This window comes from Dermacentor silvarum, chromosome 4 (genome assembly GCF_013339745.2).
Source record: "Dermacentor silvarum isolate Dsil-2018 chromosome 4, BIME_Dsil_1.4, whole genome shotgun sequence".
Taxonomy (NCBI): Eukaryota; Metazoa; Arthropoda; class Arachnida; order Ixodida; family Ixodidae; genus Dermacentor; species Dermacentor silvarum.
Window position 1 is genome coordinate 111210969 of NC_051157.2, and position 11729 is coordinate 111222697.

Genomic DNA, 11729 nt, shown 5'->3' on the forward strand with positions numbered 1-11729 from the left:
ATTCCTCCATTCAAACAAGTTGTTGAAGCTGAAAAAGAAGCATAATTACGCAAAAATTAGGCAGGAAATGCCGCTGCATCAAAATATGCGACTTTTGTTCTATCTAACCAATTATGATGAATTATGCCTTCATCACAAGACTTCTCGTAAGTGCTTGTGGGTAGCAGTACTTAGCCTTTGGCAATACGTAAGCTTTTAGAACAGAGGTAGCAAAGAAAGGGTACATTATTTCATGATAAACAGCTAAGCAAGCTACAGTACAACAGATTATAGTTTGGAGGAAGTCCTGAACACTAGTCAGCTCGCAGAATATACTTCCTGAGTAATTACGACAATCCAACTTTGGTATTCTTGAGTGTACCAGCCGAAATGTGCCGTGTTGCGTGTTTTCAAACAGACAGTGCGTTTCAGCTGACGCTGAAGCGGTGCAGCACCGTCTACGTACATAGTAAAAAGTGGACGTACATTATCTCTGTAAAAAAAGAAAATACACGTATTAGGCAATGCACTTAGTTGAAACACTATACTTGAGAATAAAAATAAGACAATTGCACTTACCTTGCTATATTTCAGTTTATTTCGCAGTAAATGCAGTTTTCCGACGTTTGGCTAGTTGTTCGCAGAATGTGTACGGGTCCCTCGTCCTCCGAGAGACCTAGAGTCGCCACGTTTTTTTGCCAGCGGGCGAGGTCCGCGCAGGGAGCAACAAATTTGACAGGGCATTATTCACGCTTCTTTGTGCACCCAACCGGTTCTGATTAGCAACGCAGGCTCGGCTGTGCACATTATAGACCGTGCATACCTTCGACACTGCAACGCGAGCGGACGCAGGGAAAACGTGGTGAGAGTGAAACGCATTCTTGGTGTTTTGACGTCACTTCGCCTGATAGTAATGAAGAACGACACGTGCACGTTTTTTTATTCTTTTATTTATTTATTTTTTTTTATTTTTCCTTCTTCTTCTTTCTGGTGTTTTACGTGCCAAAACCAGTTCTGATTATGAGGCACGCCGTAGTGCCTCATAATGGTAGAACGCCCGCCTCGGCTGCGGGAGGCTGTGGGTTCGATTCTCACCGCCGCCGGGCACCCACTGGTTCAAAAGGGTACAAGCGTACCCCGGCCTGGCGTCGGCTTCCTTCAGGGGTGATATGCTTGGAAAAGGAGCCTGCGCCCTGAATTCCCGTCGAAACCAACGTGAGCACGGAAAAAAAGTGGTGTCTGGGCCGCTCCCATGGCGGTCATTTCCCATGTGGCGCCCCAAGCACCTATTGAGTAGAGTTACTGTATATGCTCCCTACGGGAGCAGAGTTGCGCGTAGGTCCGCCATCTTGCCTGGCAAGCAACCAAACCTATGTGGTGAAGCCAAACTCCGTTTTTGCAGGCGATATGCCCACCGTGTCGTCGGTCGACCATGGGCGCTTTTCCATCGCGTGTGGACCGCCTTTCCGTCTAATCGCAAACAAAGCGCATGGAAACAGCTCACTAGATAAAATAGTCAAGAAGAAAAAAGGCACTGCTGATTTTTAACGCGCGGCGTGAGATGGAGCGCGAATAATATTAGTTGTTTTTTGGACTTGTGCGTTAACTGTGCACCTTCTCGGAACTTTCCGCTTTCCGAGCGGTTGGTGCAGTTGGGAGCAGTCCACCCGGTCAATTAGAGAGGTTTAGCTTGTCGGGTTATCGGGTAAACGCAGGCGGACCGACCGTTGGGGCCTGTTGGCGGAACCGTAAACGTGAGCGGCCTGTATGGTGCTGCCATCTGGTGGCGCAGAGCGCAAACAGACAAAAACTGCTAATACGGCAGTAACCAAGGGTATTTTTACTTCGCTGCTGGCGTAAGTTTTCGGCAGCAACACGATTACGCCACTGCCGAAAATTTACACCAGCAGCGAAGTAGAAATCACTTGGTTACTGCAATATTAGCTGTTTTTCTCTGATTACGGTGGAATTTCGATGGAACTACGATTGAACACCTGTGAGATCTGCTGCGCACGTTGTGTTGTTCCGCAGCTGACACGCACGTAACAGCGAACGCCAAGATCGACCAGATTCGCTTTGAACTTGGCTAGCGTTAACTTGCGTCAATTCAGTTCGCTGCAGCGGCGGCGTCGGGAAATACAAGAAACTGGCCGGAGCATCAGCTTCTCCTCAGTGCACGGTTGCTTGGAACCCACGTGATGGCGTTCGGCCAATGGAGGCACGATCGGCGCTCATAAATCAGACGCGCAACTCTGCTACCTTTGGTAGCACATACAGTAACTCTACTATTGAGGTGGGGGCACCTTCGGGTTGAGGTCAAACACCCCTTTCCAAGCGTTGAGGTCCCATAATGGCCGAGCACCAGGCCGGGAGCGCGCTTGTACCTATTCTACCGGTAGGTACCCGGCGGCAGCACTTGCCTCCCACAGCCGCGGCGGATGCTCGTCTACAAGGCCGTAGACGAGCATCCGCCGTCATACTAGTTGGCCCCATGTAATGTTCTGCCTGGGTAGCACTGTTGGATTCTTGTCATTGACCTCACTTCGCGACCGATGTAATCGCGCTGACCTTCTCTTTCTCTTCAAACTCCTTCACGGTAATCTCACGTGTCCCGAACTACTCAGCTGTGTCATGTTTCGTATCCCACGCAAGATCACCAGAGAACATAGCCCTGGTTATTAATAGCTGCTGCGGTTGAAGGAGCAGCAGCACTTGTGCTGATTTTATTATAGCTAAAATGTAAAACATGACAAATGGACCTGTAGAACAACTCAAAGTCATGAATGAATGTCTTCATCGTTATTTCTTTTTTGCGCTCATTATCCCAGGAGAACGGTAGAGCAAGACAACGTGTGCTTAAAGGGGTAGTCCGGCGCACAGCATCACTTGCTAAGATGCCCCCATGCATTTCTTGCTTCTAGTTAAATAATACAACCTCCCCTTCAGAAAAAAAAATTGAATGGACACAAAGCAGCGGCAGCCGTATCTGATCAACCTCACGACAATACCTTACGCGGCGCATAACATAGAAGTGAAGCCCTAAAAGGATCTCGTTCAAGTTCGCCATATTAATTTACTTAATTATTTTAGTATAGTGTCAAAGCCAGAAGGCGTTACATTAAAAAAGCGGGCAGTTTTTTCTTTTCTTTTCCTAAGCAAGAAAGCTTCAAACGTGGCCGCTGCAAAAAGAAACGTAGGTGGGAGGTAGAAAAATATGTCCTTTAAGCAACGGGAGTAATAAAATAAATCCTAATAAACAAACTCAAACGAGATCGCATACGGCGACAAGGTAAACCAAGCGATGATTTTAAAGAAGACGCACTGGCTACACGTGAGTAATTGTATGTAACAAAACACCGACGGCAAGGTTTTGGACACTTTAGAGAGCTTGCTATAAGGTATAGCAGTTGCTGGATTCCAGACAGAACTGGTGTATATATACTCACCTCACCATGGATTTATAAAATAAAAGCTTCCCATAAAGAAAATTTCGGAGCAAGAAGCCAAACATGCGGTTGACATTGGTAAATTGAAAACTCAACATACATATTCCAAAAAGTTGTGTGTGATGTGTATACTGAGATATCTACAAGAGGAAAAAGTTACCAGAGGTGTGCCGTTGAGGGGTGTAAGTGGGAGTCTGAATTTAATAAGAAATAAGGAAGTTTATGTATGCCTCTTTGCAAAGTCAAAACAACGATAGGTTTATTGATTAGCTGACATAAGAGGCAAACGTCATCAAACAATCCATTCAAATCTGTGTTGCTCTCACAAAAAGAGTTCACCTACTTGAAAAATGTATATATATTAGAGTAGTTTTTTTATACTTGTTTCACTTTTAATCAAAATTTTTATTCAGTAGCTTACATTTTTATCTACTAGCGTTCATTTTCTTTTTTTCCCTTCTATTTTCCTGTATTCTCCTTAATCTTAGCCTTAGTCTTCGTTCTCAGTCCTAGGTCGGTAACTTCAACTCTTTCAGCCATTCCTCAAGGTTCGGAATGGCGCGGCGGGCCACGAACATTCCTGTTCTTTTTTATTTTTCTTTATTTTATGTTCACTTCAAACGGAGAGCGCCTTGTGTAGTCGTCTTGGTCGTCTGACCAAACCTTTTCGCTTCACTCCGCCCCTCCCACCCCCGTCTATGTAGCTGCTGTGGCGTTGTCTCTGTTCTCTGTCTTCCCCTTTCTCTTCAGTGTAGATATATTTGGCATCGTGCAAAATAAGCATTTCATTGTAAGTTAGCGTTGGGCTTGTCTCACATTCTTGTCCCTTCTATGTGCTGTTTTTTTTTTTTTTTTTTTCAGAAATATGCTCTAATAGCCCAGTAGAAACCTCTTCACCAACATGGCGCCACTTTTTTTTCCCCGGTTCTTTCTGCGGGGAGGAATTTACGCCTACTGTGCCAGTTGGTCTGAAAAAATTATCTGGCATCAAAAAAAAAAAAAAAAACACGCACGAGAGAGCTTGCCGGGAAAGGCACCTAAGATTATAATAGAGCTGGCCACAGGAGACACTACTACACGGTTCGATGTGCTCTTTATGCAGAAAAATAATATAGGGAGCAGTCATCCAAAATAACTTGTATTGTACTAGCAATAAAATTTACAGCCGCTACAGAAGTTCAGCTAGCAACGGCATACACTGGCAAGTGGTACATATATGATTGCACCATAAAGTTATGCAGTATTTTGAAATTCACTACGCGCAACACTACTTAAACGACGGTGGTGGTGGTGAAAAACTTTTATTTATACGACAAAACGTACGAGGAGGTATGCTCGGGACGACCCTGAAGAGGCCGCCCCTTACAAACACTAGGTGGAGTCCCTAGTACGGGACCCCAGTGGCAGTAGCCGCCGCCTGGGCGCGCTTAACCAGGGCCTTTTGGGCCCGTAGTCGACGCGCATGTAAGCGCACATGCTTTTTAATTATACACCCACTTGAATTTGTTATTGTGCCTATCGGGGATGCACACGGCAAACGCGCATTGCTGCGTTCTAATGGAGTGCCCTTGTGCCACTTGTAAACAGTCTCCGATCGAATGATTCAACACAATAAATACAATTACGCGAAAGTTAACAGCCTTTGTAAGAAAACTAAAAAAAATGCAGAACATGCATAATAATTTAATAAGAAACAAAAGAAATTACCAGAGTGATCTCGTTGCAGGTGGCGTGGCGTTGAAAAATTCAAATAAATATTGCGTGCTGTATAAGATAAACAATCGGGATTGGCCAGCGAATGCTGCGTGAAAAGTAATATTGAAATGCCGCTCTGTTTGACAGGATGATATTTACGGGTCTATCAGAACGGCTAAACAATGTGGCTATGCCTATAGCTTTGAACGGACGTTGTTAACCAATGTTTAGAGATGTACAGCCAATGACGGCACTCTAACGGCAAAGCAGGCCCGGGATGGCCAGTTGCGTCGCCCGGCCTAGCCATTAACGGGCATTCACCGGCACGGCAGGGCCAGCGCAGGATGTCTGTTACAGTGGCTTTGCCAGCACTGGCATTACGGAGGCAGCGGCGGGCCCTCGCGGCCCAACCAGCGCCGGCTGAAAACCATCATTGGCCCTAGTTGGCCTCATGTAATGTTCTGCCTGGGTAGCACTGTTGGATTCTTGTCATTGACCTCACTTCGCGACCGATGTAATCGCGCTGACCTTCTCTTTCTCTTCAAACTCCTTCACGGTAAGCTCACGTGTCCCGAACTACACACCCGTGTCATGTTTCGTATCCCACGCAAGATCACCAGAGAACATAGACCTTTTCATGTTCCTGCCTGTCATCACGAACACTCAACTGTCCACAGAATACAGAGTCTTTATAACGCTTACTTTCGTGATCTTGATATCTTTCATAACTCCTTGTCATCGTTCTTTTCCGAGCTTTGCCTTGTGTTATAATTTCATGCATTGTTCAAGTGCCCTTCTCCTCCTTTTTCTTTTGTATTTACTTTGAGCTTTGTTGTCTGTACTCTCTTCACAATTTTTATTTTTATTCATTTATTTTTTAATGATTCTCCCCTGCAGTGTTTTGTTTTTTGGTGTGTAATGTATGCGTGCGCCAGCACTCAGACCTTAGTGTTGTTCCTGGGCACGTTAAATAAACATGATTGATTGATTGATTGATTGATTGATTACTTAATTATTATTGTTGTTATTGGCCATAAGTTACTATATTAAAAACCTAATTGGTGATTTTTTAATTAGTCGATTATGCATTTCAATTTTTTGTGCAAGTAATGCCCGCCTCTTCGAGTAGACGAGCTCATGAACTAGACTTGTACTATCTGCCACAGGCCACCTTTAAAAATTTTGGAAACTGTTCGCTGAAACACCTTAATTTTATATAGAATTCACTCAGTAACCGAAATGATGCCAAGCTGGATTCACTCAAAATGAGAATAAATAGAAGTCTAGAAGTCGTGCGCAGCAGCGCTTATACTCGGACTCAAAGTACTAAAAAAATAAAAAAGAGTGCAGTTTGGCCGGGAAGGCGAAGCAGTATTAGTGATAGCGAAGTAGAAGACAAGTACACGAAGGAAGATTCTTACCGTGTAAATCCGTGTAAGGATCGCACCCGTGTAAGCTCCGCACCCATAACTTGACAGCCAATATTAAAAAAAATGACATCCAACTGAGAAGCAATCGCTTCCCGTCCGTTCATTCTGATCGGGCTCAACAGCGAATTGTCGCGCGCAGCGTACTTTCGCGCGTCACTACTGGATGTCGAGAGGAGGCGATCGCGGAGGTTTACGGCGGATTTCATACGCGTAGTGGGAAAAATGAGGTCACATGGCCCGGTCCCATGAAAGGCTCGTCGAAATCGCGATGGAAAAGTGTGGCCCTAAAAACGAGTTATAGTGGCCATATAAATTGTAGTAAACATTCACCTAAAGTTAAAATAGTAAGCATAGTGGACATAGTGGACATATAAGCATGGACCATGTAAACCTGTAAATACCTCACTGGATGACCTCGAGCACTCGCTTTTACAAAGCAAGCATTGTGAAGAACGCCGGCAGCGGAGGCAAACGGTTCGTACAGCCGCGCGATTCACTGCAACTCTGAAAATTAGATTCATCATCATTATCTATCTATTTTTATGTCCACTACTGACGGCCTCTGTGAGTGATCTGCGATGACCTCTGTCTCTTTAACTCTGCAACACTAGAGGCGCAGAAAAACAGCCCAGCAAGGAAGACAGCAGGCATGAAGTTAGCAGCCATCCCTGGTTGCCCTTTATCATTGCATCCACCAACGATTACCAACAATTAGATATGGCACGCGGGGGCCCCATAAGCGTCAGCCGCGCACAGTCATTCACAGATACGGCAGGGCTAGAGGAGAAGACGTGTGCTCTCCGTCCCATTCGCGTTTGATTACGTGACCTACCACTAACTCGAATATTGAGCGCGTGGGAAATAATGTCCATCAAGCCGCCAACCCTTTCGGCTCCCTGTTACGTGCTTTTTCTCGCACCCATAGGGTATGGGCGGCTCATGTATATGGCTTTTGGATTTGATGCGGAACATCACGGCGACGATAACCACGACAATTTGCCTGAAGTGTCGATTTAATTGCTTTCGCCAGAAAGCTAGCAACAGAAAATTGTTAGCAGAGGGTATATATATATATATATATATATATATATATATATATATATGGGTAGGTTTCGGAAAGCTGGTAGGGCCCCAGCCCCCCCCCCCCCCCCCCGGAAAAATTAGAACTGTCCGCCTATGTAACCACGCCCGTTCGCTTTGATGGCCGGAAGTGGAATCCACGCTACCGACAAGTTCCACGCTGCTGCTGAGTTTGTCCGGCCGGTTGACATAAAAGGAGGTGGTGTAGGTGGTGAAGATGATGGTGACGAGGATGATGATGGTGGTGACGATGATGATGCAGTTCTTGCGAGCGGCTAGTTTCTCGTTACTATTGTATTTTTTCACAAGTATTGGTTGTTTACAAATTAAGGGGAAGGAAACTGAATGGCAATTTTAATTAATTTAACTAGGCTCCTCCCCTGACAGTATTTTGTTGAGAACCGCAGGAGATAGCTGTCATAGCAAGTTAAGATTGAATAATAAAGTAACATGTGAATCAAGATAACAGTTAACACGTGTTAACCTTAAGGTCCTAAAACAACCGACATCAAGATGAAGCAAAAAACAAAGCTCTCCGAACGTTTATATGACTAAAAGTAAGCTAAAAAATTTGTTGGCAGCGGTGGGATTCGAACCCACGCCCCCGAAGAGACTGGTGCCTTAAACCAGCGCCTTAGACCGCTCGGCCACGCTACCGACAAGTTCCACGCTGCTGTTGCGTTTGTCCGGCCGGTTGAAATAAAAGGAGGTGGTGGAGGTGGTGATGATGATGGTGACGATGATGATGCAGTTCTTGCGAGCGGCTAGTTTCTCGTTACTATTGTATTTTTTCACAAGTATTGGTTGTTTACAAATTAAGGGGAAGGAAACTGAATGGTCATTTTAATTAATTTAACTAGGCTCCTCCCCTGACAGTATTTTGTTGAGAACCGCAGGAGATAGCTGTCATAGCAAGTTAAGGTGGAGTAATAAAGTAACATGTGAATCAAGATAACAGTAAACGCGTGTTAACCTTAAGGTCCTAAGCCAACCGGCATCAAGATGAAAAAAAAAACAAAGCTCTCGGAACGTTTATATTACCAAAAGTAAGCTAAAAATGTTTTTGGCAGCGGTGGGATTCGAACCCACGCCCCCGAAGAGACTGGTGCCTTAAACCAGCGCCTTAGACCGCTCGGCCACGCTACCGACAAGTTCCACGCTGCTGCTGAGTTTGTCCGGCCGGTTGACATAAAAGGAGGTGGTGGAGGTGGTGATGATGATGGTGACGAGGATGATGATGGTGGTGACGATGATGATGCAGTTCTTGCAAGCGGCTATTTTCTCGTTACTATTGTATTTTTTCACAAGTATAGGCTGTTTACACCTTAAGGGGAAGGAAACTGAATGGCGATTTTAATTAATTTAACTAGGCTCCTCCCCTGACAGTTTATTGTTGAGAACCGCAGGAGATAGCTGTCATAGCAAGTTAAGGTGGAGTAATAAAGTAACATGTGAATCAAGATAGCAGTAAACGCGTGTTAACCTTAAGGTCCTAAGCCAACCGGCATCAAGATGAACCAAAAAACAAAGCTCTCCGAACGTTTATATTACTAAAAGTAAGCTAAAAATGTTTTTGGCAGAGGTGGGATTCGAACCCACGCCCCCGAAGAGACTGGTGCCTTAAACCAGCGCCTTAGACCGCTCGGCCACGCTACCGACAAGTTCCACGCTGCTGCTGAGTTTGTCCGGCCGGTTGACATAAAAGGAGGTGGTGATGATGATGGTGACGAGGATGATGATGGTGGTGACGATGATGATGCAGTTCTTGCAAGCGGCTATTTTCTCGTTACTATTGTATTTTTTCACAAGTATAGGCTGTTTACACATTAAGGGGAAGGAAACTGAATGGCGATTTTAATTAATTTAACTAGGCTCCTCCCCTGACAGTTTATTGTTGAGAACCGCAGGAGATAGCTGTCATAGCAAGTTAAGGTGGAGTAATAAAGTAACATGTGAATCAAGATAACAGTAAACGCGTGTTAACCTTAAGGTCCTAAGCCAACCGGCATCAAGATGAACCAAAAAACAAAGCTCTCCGAACGTTTATATTACTAAAAGTAAGCTAAAAATGTTTTTGGCAGCGGTGGGATTCGAACCCACGCCCCCGAAGAGACTGGTGCCTTAAACCAGCGCCTTAGACCGCTCGGCCACGCTACCGACAAGTTCCACGCTGCTGCTGAGTTTGTCCGGCCGGTTGACATAAAAAGAGGTGGTGACGAGGATGATGATGGTGATGACGATGATGATGCAGTTCTTGCAAGCGGCTGTTTTCTCGTTACTATTGTAGTATTTTTTTTTCACAAGTATCGGTTGTTTACACATTAAGGGGAGATGAAACTGAATGGTCATTTTAATTAATTTAACTCCTCCCCTCCCCTGGCAGTATTTTGTTGAGAACCGCAGGAGATAGCTGTCATAGCAAGTTAAGATTGAATAATAAAGTAACATGTGAATCAAGATAACAGTAAACACGTGTTAACCTTAAGGTCCTAAAACAACCGGCATCAAGTTGAACCAAAAAACAAAGCTCTCCGAACGTTTATATGACTTAAAGTAAGCTAAAAATGTTTTTGGCAGCGGTGGGATTCGAACCCACGCCCCCGAAGAGACTGGTGCCTTAAACCAGCGCCTTAGACCGCTCGGCCACGCTACCGACAAGTTCCACGCTGCTGCGAGTTACAATCAGCCTTCGGCCACGTGTGCTCGATACGTGACCTACTTCCTTTGCAGCTGCACGTCCTGCCCGCCTCTTTATTGCGACTAAAGGCAGTAAGGACAAAAACGCATAAACTAGCGTCACCGTTCAACAGAGCACAACACGTGTTACTTTGTCAACGACCATTCACACATTGCACACCAAAATGGCAGCCACATTCGCCAAGAACAGTGGCATTGTCTGTTCGAACAATAGAGCGATTGTCGCTCTCAAAACCGTCGATACGAACGGGCACTTTGTCGTGTTTCACTTTTCTCTCTTTTCTCGTTTTGCTTTCGTCCTTCTTTCTACCTGCTTTTTGTTTTTTGCCTGTTTTTTTTTTCGTTTTTTTTTTTCGATTCCTTCATTTTCTCCTTCCTCATTTTTGTCGTTGTGCCTTTTTCTTTGACGTTTCTTCTTTGGTTTTTCCATTGCCTCCTTTTTGTTATTATTCATTTATTTCCTTAGTTTATTTTATTGGTTTTTTCATTTATTTTCTTCCTAGGTTTCTGTCGCGCATATATTGCGTGATCTCCACTACATTATTACTCACTCCAACAGAAATCGTAGGAGCTGAGCAGTCGACGGGAATGAGGCAGGAACCATTCAAATTCTTTCTTTCTAATGCGCCGCAAATATACCGTGCGCGTGTCAGCTAACGTTAGCCAAGCTGCCGAAAGAAAAAGAAAACATAAGAAAATCACGGTTCTAGGTTACGACTATAAGACCTACGGTGTTCCGTAATCAGAACTCTAACGACCGAACACAACACCGTAAGTCTTAAAATCGTTCGTGCACCGTGTTCCTTTAATCCTTTTTAACAGCGGAGCTGTTTAAGCTCTTGGTTAGGACGCGTAGTGCGAACAAAAGAAAACTTTCTGTTCCGTTATGCAATGAACTTGAAAAAAAATCAATTTTAAAAATTTAATACCACGGTTAGTCACCACGATTAGTCCACTACGTCCATCATCTCCTCATCTTCACTATGGTAAAAACTGTGTTTCATTGCTTAAACGCAGAGGTGAAGATGGAACTACGTGTAGTACGTTGCCATGTTGTTGCCGCGTCCGGTATTTTCACGCTATGTCAAGAATTCCGAAACACACCTCAAGCTTGCTTTCGGCCGCTTGGGGCGACACATAAGTATAGATCAATTTAGTGTCCAATTTTTCAAACGCGGACGCAAGAATATGAGTACACCACTGCTTTGCGGTTACACATGCACCGTACTTCATATCCAGAATGATTATTTGGCGTATAATGACTTCCGAGTGAATTTCTAAAAATGGCTGAAGGCAATGTGCAATGTATTGTACAGGGGTATTAGGAGGATATATATATATATATATATATATATATATATATAGAGAGAGAGAGAGAGAGAGAGAGAGACAGAGATATTAT

General features: G+C 44.5%; 5 non-coding genes across 5 annotated transcripts; all 5 read right to left on the minus strand.

Annotated features, from left to right (window-relative positions):
* Nucleotides 1–8205: 8205 nt before the first annotated feature.
* On the minus strand, nucleotides 8206–8287 carry Trnal-aag (transfer RNA leucine (anticodon AAG)). The gene has a single exon. It is a non-coding gene; the product is annotated as a tRNA-Leu (tRNA).
* A 407-nt stretch (nucleotides 8288–8694) lies between these two features.
* On the minus strand, nucleotides 8695–8776 carry Trnal-aag (transfer RNA leucine (anticodon AAG)). The gene has a single exon. It is a non-coding gene; the product is annotated as a tRNA-Leu (tRNA).
* A 428-nt stretch (nucleotides 8777–9204) lies between these two features.
* Trnal-aag (transfer RNA leucine (anticodon AAG)) lies at nucleotides 9205–9286 on the minus strand. The gene has a single exon. It is a non-coding gene; the product is annotated as a tRNA-Leu (tRNA).
* Nucleotides 9287–9705: 419 nt separating this feature from the next.
* Trnal-aag (transfer RNA leucine (anticodon AAG)) lies at nucleotides 9706–9787 on the minus strand. The gene has a single exon. It is a non-coding gene; the product is annotated as a tRNA-Leu (tRNA).
* Nucleotides 9788–10201: 414 nt separating this feature from the next.
* Trnal-aag (transfer RNA leucine (anticodon AAG)) lies at nucleotides 10202–10283 on the minus strand. The gene has a single exon. It is a non-coding gene; the product is annotated as a tRNA-Leu (tRNA).
* Nucleotides 10284–11729: the final 1446 nt, after the last annotated feature.